Here is a 22,320-nt window from a genome sequence, read left to right as displayed (position 1 = left end):
CCGGAGAGAGAATCGAGGATGCCTTCGCAGCTGAAATTCAGAATACCTCCTTTCGCTTCATGTTCTCCTGATACCTGGGCCAAAATCTGGCAAAAATTTTCAGAATGCACAAAATTGGGCTATGTACTAGGAGAACATGACGTCGAAAGAGGTGGCACAAAGTAATGTCTCCGGAGAGAGAATCGAGGATGCCTTCGCAGCTGAAATTCAGAATACCTCCTTTCGCTTCATGTTCTCCTGATACCTGGGCCAAAATCTGGCAAAAATTTTCAGAATGCACAAAATTGGGCTATGTACTAGGAGAACATGACGTCGAAAGAGGTGGCACAAAGTAATGTCTCCGGAGAGAGAATCGAGGATGCCTTCGCAGCTGAAATTCAGAATACCTCCTTTCGCTTCATGTTCTCCTGATACCTGGGCCAAAATCTGGCAAAAATTTTCAGAATGCACAAAATTGGGCTATGTACTAGGAGAACATGACGTCGAAAGAGGTGGCACAAAGTAATGTCTCCGGAGAGAGAATCGAGGATGCCTTCGCAGCTGAAATTCAGAATACCTCCTTTCGCTTCATGTTCTCCTGATACCTGGGCCAAAATCTGGCAAAAATTTTCAGAATGCACAAAATTGGGCTATGTACTAGGAGAACATGACGTCGAAAGAGGTGGCACAAAGTAATGTCTCCGGAGAGAGAATCGAGGATGCCTTCGCAGCTGAAATTCAGAATACCTCCTTTCGCTTCATGTTCTCCTGATACCTGGGCCAAAATCTGGCAAAAATTTTCAGAATGCACAAAATTGGGCTATGTACTAGGAGAACATGACGTCGAAAGAGGTGGCACAAAGTAATGTCTCCGGAGAGAGAATCGAGGATGCCTTCGCAGCTGAAATTCAGAATACCTCCTTTCGCTTCATGTTCTCCTGATACCTGGGCCAAAATCTGGCAAAAATTTTCAGAATGCACAAAATTGGGCTATGTACTAGGAGAACATGACGTCGAAAGAGGTGGCACAAAGTAATGTCTCCGGAGAGAGAATCGAGGATGCCTTCGCAGCTGAAATTCAGAATACCTCCTTTCGCTTCATGTTCTCCTGATACCTGGGCCAAAATCTGGCAAAAATTTTCAGAATGCACAAAATTGGGCTATGTACTAGGAGAACATGACGTCGAAAGAGGTGGCACAAAGTAATGTCTCCGGAGAGAGAATCGAGGATGCCTTCGCAGCTGAAATTCAGAATACCTCCTTTCGCTTCATGTTCTCCTGATACCTGGGCCAAAATCTGGCAAAAATTTTCAGAATGCACAAAATTGGGCTATGTACTAGGAGAACATGACGTCGAAAGAGGTGGCACAAAGTAATGTCTCCGGAGAGAGAATCGAGGATGCCTTCGCAGCTGAAATTCAGAATACCTCCTTTCGCTTCATGTTCTCCTGATACCTGGGCCAAAATCTGGCAAAAATTTTCAGAATGCACAAAATTGGGCTATGTACTAGGAGAACATGACGTCGAAAGAGGTGGCACAAAGTAATGTCTCCGGAGAGAGAATCGAGGATGCCTTCGCAGCTGAAATTCAGAATACCTCCTTTCGCTTCATGTTCTCCTGATACCTGGGCCAAAATCTGGCAAAAATTTTCAGAATGCACAAAATTGGGCTATGTACTAGGAGAACATGACGTCGAAAGAGGTGGCACAAAGTAATGTCTCCGGAGAGAGAATCGAGGATGCCTTCGCAGCTGAAATTCAGAATACCTCCTTTCGCTTCATGTTCTCCTGATACCTGGGCCAAAATCTGGCAAAAATTTTCAGAATGCACAAAATTGGGCTATGTACTAGGAGAACATGACGTCGAAAGAGGTGGCACAAAGTAATGTCTCCGGAGAGAGAATCGAGGATGCCTTCGCAGCTGAAATTCAGAATACCTCCTTTCGCTTCATGTTCTCCTGATACCTGGGCCAAAATCTGGCAAAAATTTTCAGAATGCACAAAATTGGGCTATGTACTAGGAGAACATGACGTCGAAAGAGGTGGCACAAAGTAATGTCTCCGGAGAGAGAATCGAGGATGCCTTCGCAGCTGAAATTCAGAATACCTCCTTTCGCTTCATGTTCTCCTGATACCTGGGCCAAAATCTGGCAAAAATTTTCAGAATGCACAAAATTGGGCTATGTACTAGGAGAACATGACGTCGAAAGAGTTGGCAAGGAGGACGTTAACAGTCAAATAAATCAAGACAGAATTTGACCAAAAACTTTGATTTATTGGTAAAAAAACAAGAGAAAACACACAATTATACAATTAATATGTATACAATATGTGCATACTAGGGTGGTTATTTTCGACTTTTTAATTTTCTACGCGGCACCCCCCAGAATAGTTCCAAATTATAAAAGAAAATCTGTGTAATGTTTGAGCCCGATTGGATAACGGGAAAAGGTGTTCCTGTGTCCTTTAACGTTTAAATAATTATTTTACAGCTCACAAAATTGATTTTATATAATATCCTCCAAGTTATTAATTATATAAAAAAATATGTCAAATAAAAGTTGTAGTTACTCTTTCTCGCGCGACAAACGGTTTTCGAAAAAAGACCAAGAAACTTAAAAAAATAATAATTTTTTAAGAATCGTCTATAAGAACCACCCTAGTGCATACTTATGGAAGAAGAATTCTCGAAATACGCAATGGAGAACTGTTGCCACGAACACACGTTGCAGAGGGCGAAGGTGGGGAGTGGGGAATGTTCCTGGTGGCAGGGGCTCGTTTCACGGCGAATTAAATCTCGATAGATTCGAGAGCAGAGGAGCTGGAAGTTTAAGTCGTTGCAGCTGGCTAGCAAATGGCTGTTGAGGAAATCGCTTGCTGGATTCACTAGACGCCACGAGGGTGTGTGTGTGGGGGGAGGGGGGGGGGGGTAGCAGCGAGATCGAAAAGAAGAGCCATGGATAATCGTGTTTCCCCGAGGAAAGATGTATGTTTCCTATAAAAGTGACCGGGATTTCGCGTAATCCCGTTTCCAGGTCCAAGGGCTTCTCACGAGGACTCCTCTCTCGAATGATCTTCCAGGGTCGGCTTCGCTCGAAGTCAACAAGCTTTTCACTTTTACCTCTGGTGGTTCACCGCAGCTGTCACTCCATGGGACTCCTGCGGGAATAGAGAAGATTAATTCTACCACTGTTGGAGAAAGCGGATGAGGTGGTTGAGTTGCGGTGGATAGTGCAAGTGATCGAGGGAGAATCTACTAGCTTCGGGCCGAAAAGGGACGCGGAGTTTTGTACTGTTTGCTTTAAGAATTACACTTATCTCAAATGTAACCGGAATGAGAAATAAATTGTGAAAATTGAGGACTTGGCAAATGATTTTATTCGAACCTAAGACTGATCTAACTGAAAAAGGAAGAAATTTAGTTGATACTCGGCTAACTGAAAGGGCAGCGTCCGACAAGTGGGCCACCCTTGATCCTCAAGATTTTATAACCCGAAGAGAATCAGCCACGCGTCGCTGATCCTGACGCTAGTTTCCACGTCGCTTCGCAAACGTGACGTATCGAGGCAATCCCGGCGACTTATCCCTGGTGCCAAGAAGCGGCCCGAAACGCGGGAAAAGTCAACTGAATCGAGGCTCAAAAGCAGCCTGTTCAACGGACGCCCAATAATCTCTCTTGTGTATCCCGCCGCGTGGGTCAAGCACGAGGGGTCAGTCTCACGTCGAGTGTGAAACTGAGGGATTTCGAGGCTGTCCGGGACAAATGAGAAACGTGAAATCAATCGGTAGGATTTGCTGGCCGATCCAGGCGAGGTCAGCCGTCCCTCCATTCGCATATCGAACGCCAAATCCGCGTGACTGCTGCAACCTATCCCACTTTCAGGAACCATCAAACTCCACTTTCAAATTATAGCAACACATATGTACGAGTGAAGTATTTAATCCTCAGACCCGGTCATTGTAGCTTCGATGTATTCCAATCCTCGATGGGAGGTTCGTAAGTTAATTAGGGATTAATGGCTGTTTTCTATGATTTATACCAGTAGCGGGATGAAAGGCGGTGAGACGTGGCTGGTTTTATCGGCGAGTAGCTCGTGTATCGGTGGCCCCGATTATTGTCAGTCGCACGCAACGTTATTTAATGTGTCACGCACTTCCAAGACAAGATTGATGCGTTATCTGCGGGGAAACAAGTTGACTCGGCCAGATTTCCACGCGACGTTTCCACGAACCACGGCTACTGATTCGCTCTGATGCCGACGCGGCGGCCCCTTAAGTACAGTCAATTCGTTGTCTGTCGCGAGCTGACTTTCCGCGATTGAGGCCCGCGTCGGCACTTTAAAGGCGGAGGATCGTCGAACGAGCAGAGGAATCTTGGGCGCTGGGTGGAGAGAATTAAGTGGGAAAGTTGGTGAATGTAAAATTGCACGCTTCCCGTAGGCCCTGTGTGCGAGTTTAGGTAATAATCTCTGCCATATCCATCCAAAACGCGTACCGCTTCGCGCAGGAACGCGACTTCAATTAGCAGCAGGAGCAGAAGTGGATGGAAGTATCGAACGAAACGAGACTGAAGTGGGAGGGGTGAAGCAAGAGCGGGTGCATTGTTTCTGTGGGAGGATCCCATGCATAACTTAGAAGGCCTTGTACAGGTGTAAAAGAAGAATGCTCGTGTGGGTATTATGGGTCCTGCGGAGGTGGAGAAGACGGAGGTGGCAGGAGGTAAGGGTTAGAGGAGGGCTGGCGCACAAAGGCGCGAGTTTCGCCAAGTAATCGTGCCCATTAATAACGATGCTGATCCACCTCCTCTGCCTCGTCTCTCATCCACCTAGCCCTCCTCCTGGACACTCGTTCCTCGCGAGCAACGCAGAGGTGGAGGTAGGTAACCCTGCTCCTTCAAGGAACAAACACCTTACCCCTGTTTCATCGTCCTTAACATTTTTACCAGCAAAACTGTGCACCCCCCGAACACTTTGCACGTTTATCAAATACAATCGGACCAGTTCCGCACGCGTCGTTACGCGCAGAGTCACGCGCCAAGCACTGAGAGGGTTAATCGACATATTGATTCTCCTAGTAATTACATCAAGGCGTGACGACTCGCGGAGCGATCCACAGGACGATTAATTTTAACAAGAAACGGCGCGCAGGGTCATTGCGTAACGTGAGGTCGACTCGCGTGCACTTAACCGGGGTGGCTTTATCGTTTAATTATCTACAAAACGTTCGCGGGCGAAAATTATCGAGCAAACGGGTCCGCGCACCGTCGAAAATTTCAGTTGGCCGATTTAATTGCAGGTTGATCATGAAGGCCCCCGGGGCCCCCTCGCCGCGGCACCAAGCCATCGAGACGCCTCCTCGGGACGCCCTCGTGCTCGATTTTCGACGAGCAGATCTCTCGATCGCATCCAGGCACCTCCTCCATATCCTCCAGTCGAATCCTTTTCCCGCCACTAGCTTTCTCCGTTTTTTCCCCCTCGACCCAACCTCCTCCCGTACCCCTGAATCGAAAGCACACTTCGTTTTTTCATTCCTCCGCGGTCCCTCCTCGTCGTGGGCCCCTTTGGATCGAAGGGGAGAAGCGCGCCGTTCGATCGGCAACGATACACGTCCGCAGGATTAATCGCATCAACGGCTGATCCTGTTAATCCAATTCCTCGCGCGATAACATCGGACGAGCAAGCGAGGAAACCGGTCGATAAGGGAATACGGGGCCCAACGGGGCCTGACAGATCGAAAGAACGCGTCGATTGATCTATCAATGAAGGTGGACGATAGTTTAGACTGGGAACGCGATTTCGTTGCGTCTGATTGGGATTCGGTGGGCCTGAGGAGCCTTATGGGTGAGGATAGGTATCTGAGGCTAATAAAGTCCCAAGAGATTGGAAAATACGTCAATAGATCCGTAAAAGAAGATCCCGCTTACGTGGGACTGCAACTTGTAAGGGGCGATGGGGTCCTCCGGGTGGATGCCTAGTGATACCATGACGAGGATGGAGTGGAAAACCGTGATAAAAGTGCAGCAGAGAGGTGCTACAATGTTAAATCGCGGGATGCGATCGTGGACACACCTTGCTCGCCCGAGCGCCGCGCTTTGAAGTGGCAAGCTCGTTGGAAAAAGACTCCACGTAGCGCCGACGTGAGGATCGACCTGTCAGTGTGCCGATCGAACGGCGCCGCGGCGATCGACCGCGGGAACGTGAATAGAAACGAGCATCGAGGAGGAAATGCACGGGGAATACGCGGAATCGCCAAGGTCGGTTGGCTGTTGAGGCCCATGGAGCCTTATGGAACAGTGGTAGTAACAGGCTTGGGTTAAACTTGAATTGGATCTCGATCAGATCTGTTATGTTGTGCCTGAAATGTCGACGATGAGAAATTAGATCAAGATCTTTTTTTAATTTTGGTGATTATTATTATCTTCTATTTTTTGTGATTTATTTGATTTCATGTACTTGGCGTATCTTTTTTTTTTTACTTTTTTCAAGTTTTTTATGGGGATTAATTACTTGAAGAAGCTTGGAGAATGTAAAATATAATGTCCCAATCAACCAAACTCCGCCTTTCGCAAACTACCCTCCTATATGCCCGACCTATGGGGCCCAATTTTAACAGAATAGGCCCAAAGATCGTCCGCTAACGCGAATTCAAGAGCCCAGCTTCGGAAGGGCTCGTGGCCAAGGCAGTTCGCGAATAATAAATCGCGCAGATCACGGCCGACTAGTTAAGAGGGGCCCCGAATCCTGGCATAGGCAGGGGCCTTAATGGCGGCAATTATCGGCGCCCTCCCGTTACCGAATCGTTCGATCCTGGCAGCTCGTATTCGACGGATCGAATAAGGTAGGCGCGTGTTAATCATCGCTGGTACCAGCAGAGAAGTAAGAGAACCGAATCGATGAGGCCCAGAGGGGGAGCGGGGGGCAGGCGGTATGCCCGAATGCCCGTGGATGACCAGTCATTGTTGCCTCATAAAGCGAGTGAATGCCCTCCCCGTGATTCCGTCTCGATGGAGCAGCCAAAAAACGATCGGGCTAATCGTTCGACGATTGTAATAGGTTTTCTTCGCGGTCATTGTCCCGCCTCGGGACCTTTGCTGCGCGCACAGGGGCCAGGCGGTGGGCCCACGGGCCCAAGGCGCGCGCGACCACTCTTCGTGAGCTCCCCTTCGAGAAATATAAACACGAGGACCGTTGCTCGATTGGTAATTTCCCCGCAAGTGGACGACAGAGTCGGGAAAATGTTAATTACCAGAGAGTGGGGGATTTAGCTCGCCTAATGAATGTCACGCTTGATGAATAACTGTGGGAATTGTGGTTTCGTGGTGACAATAAATGTCAGTTAGGTGGGTAAAATGATAGGCTGTTGGATGCCTTTCTAAAAAATACGTCCAACGACTATGGGAGAACAAAAGAAGGTCAATCGCGGGGGCTTTGGGAGGGGGGTTGCTGGAAATGACATGCAAGAGCAACAGAGAGGCCAGAGTAATGGTAATGAGGGAAATATGGGCGTCGTGCGATGACACAGCGTTGGTTACTAGCCAAGGATGAACTGTAAGAGGTGATGAGTAATTGGGATGACATCAACTGGCAAGCAAAATTCTAAATAGAAATTTGAACAGCTAAGGACTCGCTAGTGAAGAATCACTACGCTCGCTGGCCAATTGTGCCCTCTGTTGAGCCACCGTCGGCACTCGTTTGAACCCCAAGAGGGGCCCAACGTGGACGAAACCGTGAAATCTTATTTGCAAACGAGATTCCAAGTGTCCCACGACCCTCCTGCGATCTCGAAGGCTGTTAGGGGCCAGCCACCGCGGAAGAATTGACAATGACGACCGTGAAACCGCTCGGGTGACAGAAGAACGAATGGAGGAAAGTAGAAAGAGGCAGGACGGACACTGGCAAACCGATTTCCTGCATCAACTGCCTCGGTGCAGGAGGCAGACAACTCCTTGTTTACTCTTCGGATCACCGCCACCTATAATTTCGCCTTCGCTCCCTGGCCTTCCTTCTTCATTCCACCTCTCGCGTCCTCCCTCGCTCGAAACGATCCGATCCTGTTACGTGAATGCTCGTCCAGGACTCCATTCGAGCCCCTAATCTGCCCATTGTTGCCGTAACTGCGCTTGATTCAGTAGTGGGACCTTGATTCCTCGTGAATTTAAGACGAATATTGGGAATCCTTTGGAAAATTTAGTTTCTCAATGTTAAGACTGGTTAGGCTCGATAACTCTGAATAAATTGTCCAAGATTCTTCTGCTTAGACTGGGTTAGAGTTTATGTGATGCGCAGGACAGGTCTGAGTGAAGTACAAAACTGGCGAACATGCACGCCTAAACGAAGGGGAAGGTTGAGCAACTACACCGTCGAGAGTCTCAAGCAGGGTTTATGAAGTCTTCACGAAGGAATACTGCAAAGCAGGACGTAGGCGTCGTACAGAAATATCGGCACTGGCACTAACCACGGCTCTACCCGCTAGTTAGACTCCCATAAAGCCACGACGTAAATTATCCTCAAGACTGACACTTCGGGGAGTGTTTGCGATGGTCCACCTCCCGTCAACGCCCTCGCGTGAAAGGCGAGAGAAGGAAGTCGAACACGACGAAGAGAACAAGAAAGACTAAGGTTCTTCCCTTCTTAATTGAGTCCCCTCAGTCCCAAGAATAAAGGCCCCCGAAAATTCCTCCACCAGCATAACTTGGGCCAAGAAAACTGGAGAACAATTAGCCGCGGTAATCGAGGCATTTTTCTCCAGCAGATCCGCGAGCACAAATTCATTAATGGCCGATGGTCCCCCGCGAGGAGCGAACAATACGTCGCCTAATAGAAATCAAATCGCCTCACCATTTATAACGACCCATCCCGTTCGCCCCTCCTTTTGTTTCGTCTGTCTCCCTCCGACTTGGCCCCGCGGTGCCCCCCTAGCAGGCTCTCTTTTTCGCCCATCACGGAATAATCGAACAAGATTGATGAGGGCGGCATGACTGGCGCTTAGAGGGCCAAGGAATCACGGCTGGGCTCACGCTATCGAGCCCTTGGGCCCCGATCGTAAGTAGACGGGGAACACCGTCTCGTGAGAGGCTCCGACTCCTTGGAAGCCTGCCCCCCGTCTCTGTCACGGGGACCGTGACACTCGTGGGTTATGTAGACGGCAGCTTCTGACGTCTGGAACATCCACATTTTACGCCTATGATGGTCGATTCCCTAAACGAGACACCAGGGTCTGTTCGCTGAACTTTGCGGTGGAGATCCTGGGAATGGCGTATGTCCTTCTTGATCAGTTTAGAAATTTCCAGAGGAGGGTTGATCGGGGTTCGGTGGAGGTTTGCAGAGTCAGGAGTCAGAGGACGAAGTCGCCAGAGAATATCGAAGAGTTGCCGATGATGTGGTTCTATCGGAGGTAAGGGGATTTTTGTGGAAGGGATTAGTCTCGGTGGATTTCGGGACGCGAGAGAGTGGACGAGGCCCGTGATCGAAGGAGCTGGTGGACCCCTGGCGTGAAACAACAAGCAGCCAGAAAAATGGATGGGCTGCTAACCGTGCCACACATGGAGCCCGCTCGGTTATTCTGCCTTTTACCTCACCGTCCCGCGGCGCGCAACGCGCTTTAATAAGCAACATTCTTAATTACGTTTTCACCTGTGTCGTTGCACGAGCATCGGAGCTTGCCACAGTCGAATGCCGCGTCGACAGCGCGTCTATATTTGGTGATGTTCGATTATTTCGCCCGTGGACGTCTCACTTGCGTCACGATTCGGCGGGACTAAGTGAGTCACGGATCTCTGTTTGCCTTAAAAATATTCTGTGAACAATACCGAGGTGGGAGAAGTTGAAAATCCAGCCCTGATTAGGTCTGGCCCCTCGAGGTAACTTTTATAGCTTCGTGTTACGTCCAAATCTTCCTCCAATTCCACACCGAATTCCAATTAAACATTCACCCACATTCCCGTTAGATGTTCTCCGAAATTCATCCCAGATCGCAGCCTCCGGGATCCACCCAATTGCAACTAAATCGCGCGACGGGACGACGCTCTACTCCCCTTGTTTGCCGCGTGGTCGCGTGATAAAAAGCAGCAGAAGCCCAAGAAGGGTCGAAATCTGGTCCTGCGTTCGGTGTTCGTGCAGGGGGCATTAAATGGTCTAACAGGAACTCCATGGTACGGTCGTAACGCCTTGCAGAGTAGCGGCGCTAAGACGCATTACTTCCACCGTTGGTATCCGGGCATTTGTCCAGTACGACGCGTCCAGGAACTGGACTACCAGCGAGGGATGGGGATGGGGCTGTGCCCGAGAATTTAGTGCCCGACGCTTCTCCAGCGTGCCCTATACGTCTCCCGGAATCGTGTTAGGATTTTCTCGCCGGCCATACATCTTTTTCTAATCGTCCACCGCGTCTATCCCCCGTCCACCCTCTATTCTCCGTTCCATGTAGATCCTCGTCGGAGATTAAAGAATCGCAAGAAAATCGGTATCCCCCAACGCTACAAAATCGAGAGATTCCATCAAACTTGAACGTTAGCGCCGATATCGAGAAGAAGGCGCGGATGCGCTAACGATAGCCGTCTAATTACAAGCATCGTAATTGGGCCTACGTTGCCAGAATAACAGGGCAGAAAAGTTCACGATAAACAGGCCGATAGCGAGCACACGGATTTATAGATCCTTTCGCGCGGAATACTCGCGCTTCCTCGCTAATTAATCGTGGAAAAACTGAGCGCTAGGTAGTAGGGGGAGGGGGGCAATAATTCCACAGTAACATCCCACTCGCGGTGGCGGTCTCGCTGCTGGAGCAATTACAAGCGCGATTATGTAATTACAAAACGAGGCATCAATCTCTGCCAGGGGATCTTGGCGATCGTAAATCGCGGATACGTTTGATCGCCTGCTTTTTCTCGGCCTTCCAAGCTCCGAGACTTCCATGCAGGCGTTTTCCGCGGGTAACTGGCGGTGCCTCGACGCGCTCGTAAATTCTACGGCGAGAGGGAAACGTTACGAGACAATCGAACGCTGCTATCTCCTCGGCGGAGTTAATCGAACGATTGAGTAACGCGTGAATAATTTTCTATTATGGTCCTGGCGAGCCAAGAACCGTTCCCTCCTCCTGCTGCTGGCCGATCATGCGTGTCGACGCGAAAATAAACGCCACCGCGTTGTGGACAATGACGCCTGGATAGACGCGCGCTAACGTGAAAGGATGAACGCCATATTGGCAGGGAGGGGTCCTCGGCTTGCCGATATCCACGGGTATAGTCGCGCGGAATCCTCTTCGAGGCGTTCTAAAAAACGTTCGGCTGGATCGTTCGCGGCAGACGATGGGGCGCGGGCTGGATCACGATCCAACGTTAATTACAATCCCCGAAGAGTCGAGTTTCGTTAACGCTCGGGGAGGATAATGCGATTCAGAAATGATCCACGGAGCTTACGTGTCGATCTTAATCGGGCCTCATTGTTCACTCCGCGGGTTACATAAATGTGCATACAGACGCGGCAATTACTTAGCGTAATATATAAAGTATCGTGCAATTACTCCTGCCAGCGGCGCTCGCCCGCGCCACACCGCGCCGCGGCTGATCTTATCGGGGAGGGGAAAAATCTGATCGGTCTCTTAACAATATCGTTTCATCGAGCATCGTGCAACCGCTGAGAACAAACGTATCGACGGAAAGCAGTGGTACTTGCGTATTTAATCCAGAACGTCCACGAGAACGCCAACGTCGCACACATTGGTATCATTGCGATATTGATTCGATGAAGAAAATAAAGAATTTCATTTCCGAATAAGCTGTTAATCATCGCGTGAGCGACCGGCAAAGATGAAACGGCACCACGCGGGCGAATGAGAAATCAAACCAAATCTCGTTCATTTTCGCGACGCTGCCAGCTCGCTCATATTCAGCTGATAATAACGGATCATATAGTTTTAGACGCAGTGTTACTTCCTCTATTTAACGGTATAAAAATCATCTTTGTATCTTTTTCCGTTTGCGAGCAGTAACGGTAATATTTCGTGACATCCAAATCTTAACACGATGAGCGCGGGCTGCGGAGCCGATTTTACTGTGCTGCCCGTTCAGCCGGCACACAGCCGCGATCGCTCCGAGGACGGTTACAAAGTATTATATAAACAGAAGATAACACACGTACCTATCTGCCGTTTGGGCTATGCCTGCTATGAGAATGTCACAGCTAATGCAGATGTATATGTCTGTATAAAATATAAGCAGAAGATTTATAAGATTTATTTTTTAACCTCGATACTGCCTGTCCCACGGACCGAAGTGATCCAAACGGAAGGTTCACTGTCAGCCCCACGGACTGACGCCGCGCTTAGCATGTTAAATTGGCCCCCATTGGAAAGACGTAGCTCTACGTCAAAACAATCCTGACCTCGCGTTACCCATGCACGCCGCGCTACAAACAGAAACATACCCCTGAAACTGTAATCGACTCTCGGTATCCTTCACTTTCCACGTCGAAAATTAATTGGAAACTCTGCCCCTAGGACCGCCAGGGCCCGATCGAGATCGATCGATCCGATCTCGGCCACGGCAGGTCCGCGAGTTCGCATTTTCGATTGGTTCCAGACAGGCTGACCATGCCGCCCGTAACTTTCCAAGGTAATTCGCGTCTGTATACCAGCGTACTTGACCCGTCGGCTATTAATCTCGTGTGCCATCACCCCCCTCGATCCCTCAGGAGGCGTTTCCCAACTAATATACGACGACACGACCCACGCCTCTATCGGCCACGGCCTAACGAGGACTGACTTTAACGGTTAAATAATATTGCTTTTGAGCTCTTTCTCCGCGACTGCCACGGGGAAACCCCCATATCCCCTTTTTCCATAATACTCGATCAACCGTCAAGTGAAAACGGATGATTCCCCTAAACAAATAGCGCCACGCGCCACGGTACTTTTTCTTCTTTCAAGAGGCAGACCTTGAAAATTCAACGCGGAGATACGATGGGAGGCGATAAAGTTTTCCCAAGATGACAAATGGTTATTGTATCGTTGCGATTAACGTTTCAAGTACCGTGCAGGCTCGAAACGGGCACAGCGAAATTCGAAGAAGACGAGGAGATCCGCGGCCTCGTTATGCTTTACGATCATCCATGTAAAACAATGGAACGTTCTGTCGGCCTTACAAGCGCTCTGCGCACACAGGTGGATCGGGGTTATTTACTGCGCAATAATCGTTAACCCCAGTTCGCTCGAGTTACGTGTACCTCTTCTTCAGGCCTCTTGCTTCCCCGAAAAATCCTTGCTTCGGCATTGTGTACGTTCCCTCGCGAAATAAAGAGGAGCTTAGCAGCCACTGCTTCGGCACACTGGTCACCGCGTATCGCGAACTCGTCGCGCCGGGAAATTCAAATTTTATGTCGAGGCCACTTTTCTCAAACGTTAAAGTCAGACAGACTCTTTAATTCGACCTCTTTTCAACGTATTTGAATGGTCGAAGAAGTTTAGTTCCATCTAATAAATTTTCTTACAGCTTTGATGTGGAAAAAGTTCTTTAAATTTCTTGAAACTCAAATGTGTGAGGAAACTTTCACATTGAAGATAGTTTTGAAATATTAGGTGAATTTGGTGGCTGCTGTTTGGCAGCGTGCTGGAGAGAAGGAAAGGTGAATGCACAGAGTGTTTTGCATTATAACTCAGGCGAGCGGTATCGACTCTCAATTAGAACAGTTCGGACAAATGACCGTGATTACCAGCGTAATGATAGCTTGGTCGCGTTCCACGTGATTCATACGATTGCATTGGAGAGGCTGCAGCTTGCACTCGCGCTTGCAGCGCAGCTTCTTGTCGCGTGCCGCCTCTTCCACGGGGCCTTAATTTTCGATCGCGTTACTCGGCCCCCTTCGTGACTACTCAGAGCTAATTTCCGACGGACACTGGCCATGAAACCAGGTGGACGAAGGATGGAGGAAAAGTTGGACGTTAATGGACACGCGTTTCTTTCACGATAGTTGAGCGGGTACTGACAGAATACCGAGGAAGCTGTAACTTTCTGTTCCTTCAACCTCTGCAGTCTTTGTAGCCTTATGTATATTCTGGGCCTCTTCTTGTGGCCTTTGTCCTGATACTAAAAGAACGTTACTTCGGAGTTATATTCTGGGCCTGATCTAGATCTCAACCAACTCTTGGGTCAAAATTGAGCCCCACCCCCCAATTCACCACCAAACGATCAACAATATTTAAGAGACAATTGCCAAAGGCGTCCCCAACCACGAATCTGGCGAGTGGCTCGATAAATTCCCCAGAGGAAACACAGGCACGCGGAAGTCTGGAGCCATCGAAATTCCAAAGAGGGGGGAGGCCCTCCTCGCTCCGCAGACTCATGAATCCGCGATCGCGCTTCGACACGCGGCCGTGGCTGCGTCGCACGACAAGGAAACCGTCTGCCTTGGTCTTGCATAGCTGCTGAGATACGTATCGTGGCCGAGATTTATCGCGGTGCACCGTCTATGCACCGACTATGCGCCGCTGTGATAGTTGCAGCTAGGCGAGGACCGTTTCGCCAGCAGCGGAACACCTGCGGTTTCGACTAGGCGAATTCGAGGCCGATCCACTGGCGAAAATCGGGGGATCGATCATCTGCTACCTCTGCGCGCGGTACATTGCTCGGATACCCGCTTACGAGGCCCACCTTTCGCTTCGAGTGTCGGGGCATTGCCTGGGAATAGAGGGGCCGTATGAATTATTTAGGAACATTGGGCTCCAATCGAATTATTCGAGAAGTTTTAAGGGGGTACACGGGGGTATTTCGGGGTGAAAAAAATCGAAATTTGTTTTCTCAATTGTTTGTGATAGTCTCAAGTCTTAGAAGTATTTTACAAAAGATTTCATTGAGAAAATCGAAAAATTGCGAGAGTTACAGCGTAAAAAGTAACGGGCAAGTTAATGCAAGGTAAACGCGCCGCAGTAGGCTTTAAAACCGTTTTCTCAAAACTTTAACTGAAATTTTAACTGAACCTACAAAATACTTTTCTCCACAATGTGGAACTCGCTCGATAAGATCGCATAACTTTAACATTTAAGAGAACATTTATCGCAGGATTACTTCAATAAAATACTTCAAAGTTGATATTTGTTGTATAACTCCGTGAATTTTTATTAAATTTTTTTCGACACAGTTCGACATTGTGGAGAAGAGTGTTTATGATGTTCACCGTTTTAACGCGTGTATTGCGCAGCGCCTACTTTGACGCTTTGTAATTCCTTTAATTTTTGATATTTTTCAGCTTTCCTGATTTTAAAATGCGTGTTATATCCACAATAAAGTATTGTAAAACGTACAAATGGTATGAATTATTGGTCGTCTTTTAATCCAACACAAAAGGAAGTTCATTTTAGCCGTTTAATACCCGCGTACCCCCTTGAGGAGCTTTGTGTGGAAAGTCTTTATGTACACTTGAGAGCTACTAAGAATTTGGGCCCTAGGGGTACCATACCAAGGAGCGTGCTTCTAAATATGCACAGCACGCTGCTAATAGCGCATTCATATTAGAATAAATACTGTCTTGTACGTAAAATGACTAAGACGGGCCCCGACGAAATTGGGCCCACTATTCCAGCAGCTTGAGCCTAGAGTATCGGAACAGCGAAGCTTGAAAAGATAAGTTCGCCTCTTGAATCACAACTTTTGTAATTGAGAAACCTGCCAGCCGTCCCTCATGCCCCTTGCGAGGCCCATTTTTAGACACTCGTTTCTCAATCCGATACATCTTTCGACGATAGCACTCTAATGCACTGCCCTTTGGCAGCAAGCACGCGATAGTATTTTGGCGGTCGACCATTGGAGAGGGGCACGAGGGCAGAGGAAGAGGGGGGCCGCTCCTAAATCAAATTTAAAGTGCAACCTCGTGTATACTTACAGGCGGCCCCGACGTCTGGAATCGAGCTTAATAGCGGCTTTTTATCGGCCCTCGCCTCTGTCGCCGCTATACTTACGCTACTCGGGCTACGTGGCTCGTATTTATGAAGGCGCGCACCGTCCGGAGCAGCGACAGGTGCAGCTGCAGCGGCGCTGGGCACGCGTCTTCGCCCGCTGCAGCTGAACTAATTACCAGAGGCCCAGCCAAGTAACAGGTACGGTTAATGCGGGGCTACGCGTCGTCGTACCACCTTACCACCGATCGGGGGACGCATAACTGGAGATTGCGAAATTCTCAATCGATCAAGGATAGTAATGTGTTCAGGAATAGCAACTGAAGCTGGATATAGCGATATTTAGAGCCTTATTAGTGGGTCTCTCAGTGACTCTTTAAATCTAGGTTAAACGCTGGGTTCGTATGAATGAAATTTTCGAGATCTATGCAAGTGTATCGCATGCAGTCTGTAGACACGCACGCGGTAGACGAGTAGAGTGTTTGTGCCTTCGTTGATAGTCTTAAGTTAAGGTAGACCTAATGCAAATGGATAGAGACCCGGGTAGAATCTAATTCAGATCACTTATTAATGGAAGTTTGAAAGTTACGATCTAATTAAAGTGTATTTCAGACGTAACCGTAGCGTAAATGAAACCCAACCACCCTCCCGCCCAGTTTCCCTCGCTAAAACACTTTGCTACCGCATGAATACCAAAAACAAGCCAAAGAACCGTACCACGCACCGCGCCGAGTCGTACTCCGCAAGTCCCACGAAACAGACGATCCCAATCAGCAGAGGCGAACACGCGCCCAGCGGGCCCAATTAAAAGAACTCCAGGCTCCGCCGACAATGTCCCTTAATTCAGTCGAAACGTGAGGTGTCCCAGTGACGCAGGGGCCACGCCAACATTTCCACCGGTGGACAAAGTGAAACATAATTCCGCCCGATTACCATGTAAATAAACCGTGCCCATCGTTTCTCCCGGGGGCGATTAATTATGTATCATCGCGGCGGATCACGCGAGCCGGATAAATCGATTAACCGTGAAAGGGGGCACGACCGTTTTCGGGTTCGTTAATTGAGGTTTGACGATCGCCCAGTTTAATCGAGACACGGTGTAGGAAGAGGGGGCCAGGGGGCCGATGGCGAGCAGAAAGTGGACGAAAAGCAGGTGCGAACTTTCGACTGATTAGGAAATAAATGTGAAGTCCTCGAAGGAGGCAGGTGAACGGTCCCAGCCAGACGGAAAAGTCCGCCTATTGCGGCATGATCGCCTCTTCCTGGGTAGATTAACGACCGAGTAAATCTCCCGGCGACGTTCCCCCGTGCACCACGGGAAATGGACGGCTCCCATGGCACCTGGAAATTCTGATGTAATTGCCAGCGACGCCGCTGTCAACTTTTTCCACGCGCCAAATCATCGGTTAGGCCCTGGTTAACTGGCCTTCTTCGTCGGGTTCTTGCTCCTCGACGTGTCATACAGGTTGTTAGCCGTTGATGCATCGGCTGATAGAGCTGCAGGCATGCTGTTGGTGCGCAATCCTAGTTAGCGCGACCTGAAGGGCGCCACCAGCGGGGATCTTTGCGGAGTGCGCATTTTCTCTGCGCACGGTATGCGCCAATTTTATAATAATTAATTTCAATTTATGTTTAAATATTTAGCTCCTCAATTTTCTGCCGTGGATATATATTACTGTTCGACTCCACCAATTTTACTAGGTATTTAAGTTTTCAGTACTTTGCTGCAAATATTTTAGTTGGCATAAGACTTTAAAACATTCAAAATTCTCTAATAAGATTCGTAGCGGAATTAATTCAACCTCTGACCGCTGCAATCTTTCTACCTCGTTGGATTTCCGTTTCTCCGATTCCGGAGTGGTTTGAGGGGCAACAATTTGTACGCGGTCGTGTTCTGGGTTCCCAGAAGGTAAGAGCAAGCGAATCCAGCGATCAGGGGGAATATTAAGGTCGATCTACAGGTAGGAGACGAGCCTGTGCTCAAGAGCACCTGCTGCTTGGGGGACGCGTGGCCAAGTCGAGCACGCGACGCGTTTTAAACGGACGTCCACGCAAAAAGAACTAGGTGAATGGCACCGAAATTGTCCCGCGGGTAATTTAAGCCTGCTGCGCGCGTCGCGAGGCCAGATTTTTCGAGCAGACCCATTCTTCTCCAATTTAACTCGCATCCACTTACTTAAGGTAACATTCTTCAGAAAACGAAGCTGCTTTCCTCGCGGTGAGTACCTACACAGAGTGCTATCCACAGTGGTAGAAAGCGGAATAATAACACAGCCAGTCGAGAAATCGTTAATGAGACGGCGGGCAATTAGCACTGCCCGCGCTCAGTTTCTGGTGATTCCGATTTCTCTTATCGTTCGTCACAATGTGTTTCTATCGGATTAATGACAGGCGATGAGATCTCGCCAGGAATCAGTGTCACGTGACGATAAACGGTCAGGGAAGGAGATAAGGGCGCGCGTGCGACGACGGCCACTAATTAAAAGCCAAGTACATATACATACTAAACGACCTGCACTATCGAGAGAGGGGCCCCGACGGGGCACGAGTCGTTGATCGGGCATAAAATCGCGATTTAATAGTTCCTTTACACCCGTACGCGTCAAAGGAGCGAAAACACCTGCAGCGGAACCAATGAATTACAGGGCCCCAGAACCGATGCCGCTGTCGCGGACAGCAACACCCCAATCAAACTGGGATTGTTCCCTGTGTTTCTTCTCTCTGTTTCGAAAAACCTTCAGCAGGCTCCCTTTGTTCCGTGTCACCTTTACCCCAACCCCTGACACCGCGACACGCTCGTTCGATATTGTAGGTCGGAAGGATTTTGCGTGTTCTGGAGTACCAAAGTGCAAACGGTGGTTTATGGGATGAAATGCCGTTGTATTCTATGTGGACCCTTTTTTTCTCAATTTTCTCGAGGGTTGAAATGGGTTACTAGAACTCTGATGTATTTCTCAGAATAAGTTTCTACGGCGAATTCCAAATTGACTAGGATACAAAATTCTTATAGTTCCTCACTCGGCAACGCTAACGAGCAACGAGCACTATCGAGAACATTGCACGCTTCTTTCGTGGCAACAGTGCGCGCTGGCGACCGACGAAACACAACGCTGCGCGATCTCAAAAAATATACAGATGTCAGGTTTTAGCCAATTATTCTGAAATAAGAGGATTTAATAACATGAGTAAAATATTCCATTGCAGATATAAGTTTCAGGATTTCTTAGTTACTATGAATACCTATTTTGAAAAAATATATTCCATATCGGGAAACTCCATTCACTATAAGTGAATGTTTACTTGACAGTATTAGGCTCGATCATACTACAAGTAACCGAGAAGGGACCGAGCATTGCCTCGGCAAGCTCAACAGGTTTCTTTTCTAAAATATTTGAAATAAAGACCGTTGGAAAACTGATGAGCACTCCACTCAGCGGCGCTCGAAGCGGAATGATGACATCAGGGAGGAAACGAGGGCCCTGTGGAACGGCTGTCGTAATGGCGGCAGTTCTCATTGGCATGCCTGTAAATCCACGGGTCTGTGTTTTACAGGATTTTTATTAGCGTTCCCGCGTGCGTGAACGCCGGCTCCCTCGCCAACAAAAGGCGTTTGCACGGGTTTACAGCCGACTTCCTGTTGTTCCAGGCCTGTCCTTCGCGGTTCGTCGTCTGCCACGAGTCGGAAAGGAGGGGACACCACTGCTCTCCCCAAGTTCTCGCAACACGGGAATAATTGAATTTCGCATCGCAACAGACACACGGGGGGTGGGTGTATACGGATGCAGGGACGTTGAGCTGGTCAGTGGTCAGAGTTGTTGGCGCTGCAGGTAAATGGTATCCCCGTATCGACGTCCCTCTTCCAGGTCTGAGCTTGCACGAGGGGGGCACCGAGCTAATGGGACGCGCGGCTGCTCTATAATTACAAAGATTGCCCACTGTGCGCGAGAGAGAGAGAGAGAGAGACAGCACGGGCCTGCCGTATAACGTGTAGCTACGCGCCAGATTATAGATCGATACTGATGTTCTTATTTGCCGATCGAGGTAGGAACGGAATGGGGCCACAGCTGCGCGGACATTTAGAGCTCCCCTCCCACCGCTGCGAGAGGGATCGCGCCGCGATTAGCCGGCGCGGAATCTAATAGAAGGGGGGCGCTGAACGGTGGGACGACTGGGGTGTTGATATTCCGAGGTACTCGTGTGCTTGGAATTTCGATTTTTTGGGGTATAAAGGGGTAGAAGTGTAGGGAACTGGCCGCACGGGGTTGTAGGATACCGAAGGTGTTTAGGGTTGGGAAGAGTGCTGTGGAGGCTTGAGAAAATTAGATATTTAAAATTATGCGATTAATGGAGGCCCAGAATCGGAGACTGCAATCCTTAGATACTTGAAATTTTAGTCGGTTTCCGAGTTTGGAGGACATAGAAGTTGGGCTGGGAATCGAAACCTACGAGCTCCTCAAAACGGAGGGCACAAAAGGGTCCCAAAATGAAGAAAAGCTAAAACTCCAGTATTACCGAGCTCTGCGAGAGACACAAACGTCCACGCCGTTGGCTCATGCCTCCCAAAGGAGGCGCAGACCCTCGTAAGTCAATCAAGCATAATTCGCCCAATTGATATCACCTGCCTGTGTCCTCGAAGACACTTTTCCCCTGGCCAGGGCGGTGGCCGCGGGGCCTGTACTTTTCTTTACACGTGTCAACGTGCACCGTGGCCAGCTTTTGCGCCCGGAACCTACGGTGCTCAGGTGAGTCGAGGGACACACCTGCCCGTGCCGGGCAGCTGCGCAGGTGTAATCCACTCGGTTTTGTGGACGGGGACGAGAGATCCTTGGGGAGTTGGGAGCTGGCCGCGCCGTTTTCGTGCAACCGTCTCTCCATCGATGCTTCTGTCCCTCCGCTGATACATAATTCCAACCAAACACTCGGAAGAAACTCACTCTTACATTCCGACTACCAAATCAAGTGGTACTGCAACGAAATGGGAAGAATATCCTACTTGGAATAGGCATTCTCCTTCTTTGTACAGAAATGAAACTCAAGGGTCGAAATGGGCCCAATTTCCCTCATCTAAGAGCTAATAGGTGAAATACGGGTTATGCGTGCTCTACGAAGGAGCGAAGATGGATGAAGGTAGAGGAAACGGAGAAACAGAGCAGGAAAAAAGCCTGCAACTGAGAAGGCTCGCCTGTGCCTTGTGTAAAGCAGGTGTAATCGAGCCTCTCTCCTCCCGGTGTACTTTACCACCCGGTAGCAGCCCTTAGATCTGACCAGCCAGGCAAGAGAAGGAGGAAGACATCGGTAGCAGCTGAGTCTTCGAGAAAAGTGGCACCTGAACGGCCGCGTAAAAAGAGGAACAAGATCGGGGGGCGCCGCGTTATGGATCGGGGCCCACTGCGCGGCAGCTTCTTTTAAACTCCTTCCTCCACGATTATTTAACGAGGTTCTAATTCTAGGCTCGGGGTAATGGAAGTCCCGAACCCTTTAACAGCCTCCAAATGAGGCAGTAAAGAATTCCAGCAGTGTTTCGCCTGTCAAAAACGTAACTTACGCGGGAATCCATGGGATTTCTCTGGTGTAAACAGGTCGAAATATGTGCCTCTCGTAAAGTATAACGAACGCGCGCACAAAGAAGAGTTCGTTGGAAAGAATTGTACGCACGCGACCAATTGCGGCGTGTTCCAACGAGTGCCCTCGAAATCAGTTCCGTTGCTAGAGCAATCATTTAGACCCCCTTGAAACGCAACACTTTATACCTCTGAAGCGTTTCTTTGTCTGGCCCGTCGTTTGCGTTTCCCAGCTCTCACGAGGCGTTTCTGGTCGGTTGTTGAACGAAATCTCTCGCGCAGGAGGCCTCTCGATGGTCTTTTCACGGTTTTGTGGTCGATCTGGGTTAAGAGTGGCTGCCAAATGATCGATATGACGAGTGTAAATGGTCTGCGAGGACGGACGGGACCCTTTATTCCCTGCCGGGCGGGGAGTCCATGCGTGTGACCCAGTCACGTGACCCCTAGCGCGTGCGCAGAACGAGGAGGAACGATTCGACTGAAGGGCTTGGACGTCTCAATAAATAAGGTGTTAATTAAACGGGCATTTTGCTGAATTTATCCCCGCTGCGTGGCAGGCCCACGGGCCCCGTAAATAAGCCAATATTTATAGCCCCCTTGCTTGTTTTATGCGTATATGTATAGCTGAGCGGTGCGGACACCACAGAAAGCTGCGTTTCCTGCGGTCTCTGTCCCTCGATGCTAATGTATCGCGTTCGCGCGCATAAACCGAGGCCACCGCGGTCATTCTCTTTTTCTTCCGTTGGTCCTGCATCCTTCTGGGTCCCTGGCTCTCTTACATGGCCCGCCAACGGACGAAACGGGCAGCAGGAGGACACCAGAAGGATTATAACGCCGGCTCCTTTTCCCTCGTTGCCTGCGCGCGGCTACTATAAATCTATGGAGAGTTATGGCA

General features: G+C 49.2%; 1 long non-coding RNA gene across 1 annotated transcript in view; it reads right to left on the bottom strand.

Annotated features, from left to right (window-relative positions):
* Positions 1 to 2,331: 2,331 nt before the first annotated feature.
* The window catches only part of LOC143377394 (uncharacterized), a 131,371-nt gene continuing 111,382 nt past the window's right edge, over positions 2,332 to 22,320 (bottom strand). Inside the window, exon 3 of the long non-coding RNA XR_013087307.1 lies at positions 2,332 to 3,138. This is a non-coding gene — a long non-coding RNA (uncharacterized LOC143377394). The remainder of the gene's footprint in view (positions 3,139 to 22,320) is intronic.

Source organism: Andrena cerasifolii, chromosome 15, assembly GCF_050908995.1.
Source record: "Andrena cerasifolii isolate SP2316 chromosome 15, iyAndCera1_principal, whole genome shotgun sequence".
Classification (NCBI taxonomy): Eukaryota; Metazoa; Arthropoda; class Insecta; order Hymenoptera; family Andrenidae; genus Andrena; species Andrena cerasifolii.
Note: the sequence above shows the minus strand (reverse complement) of the source record. Positions and strands in the feature narration are given on the sequence as shown.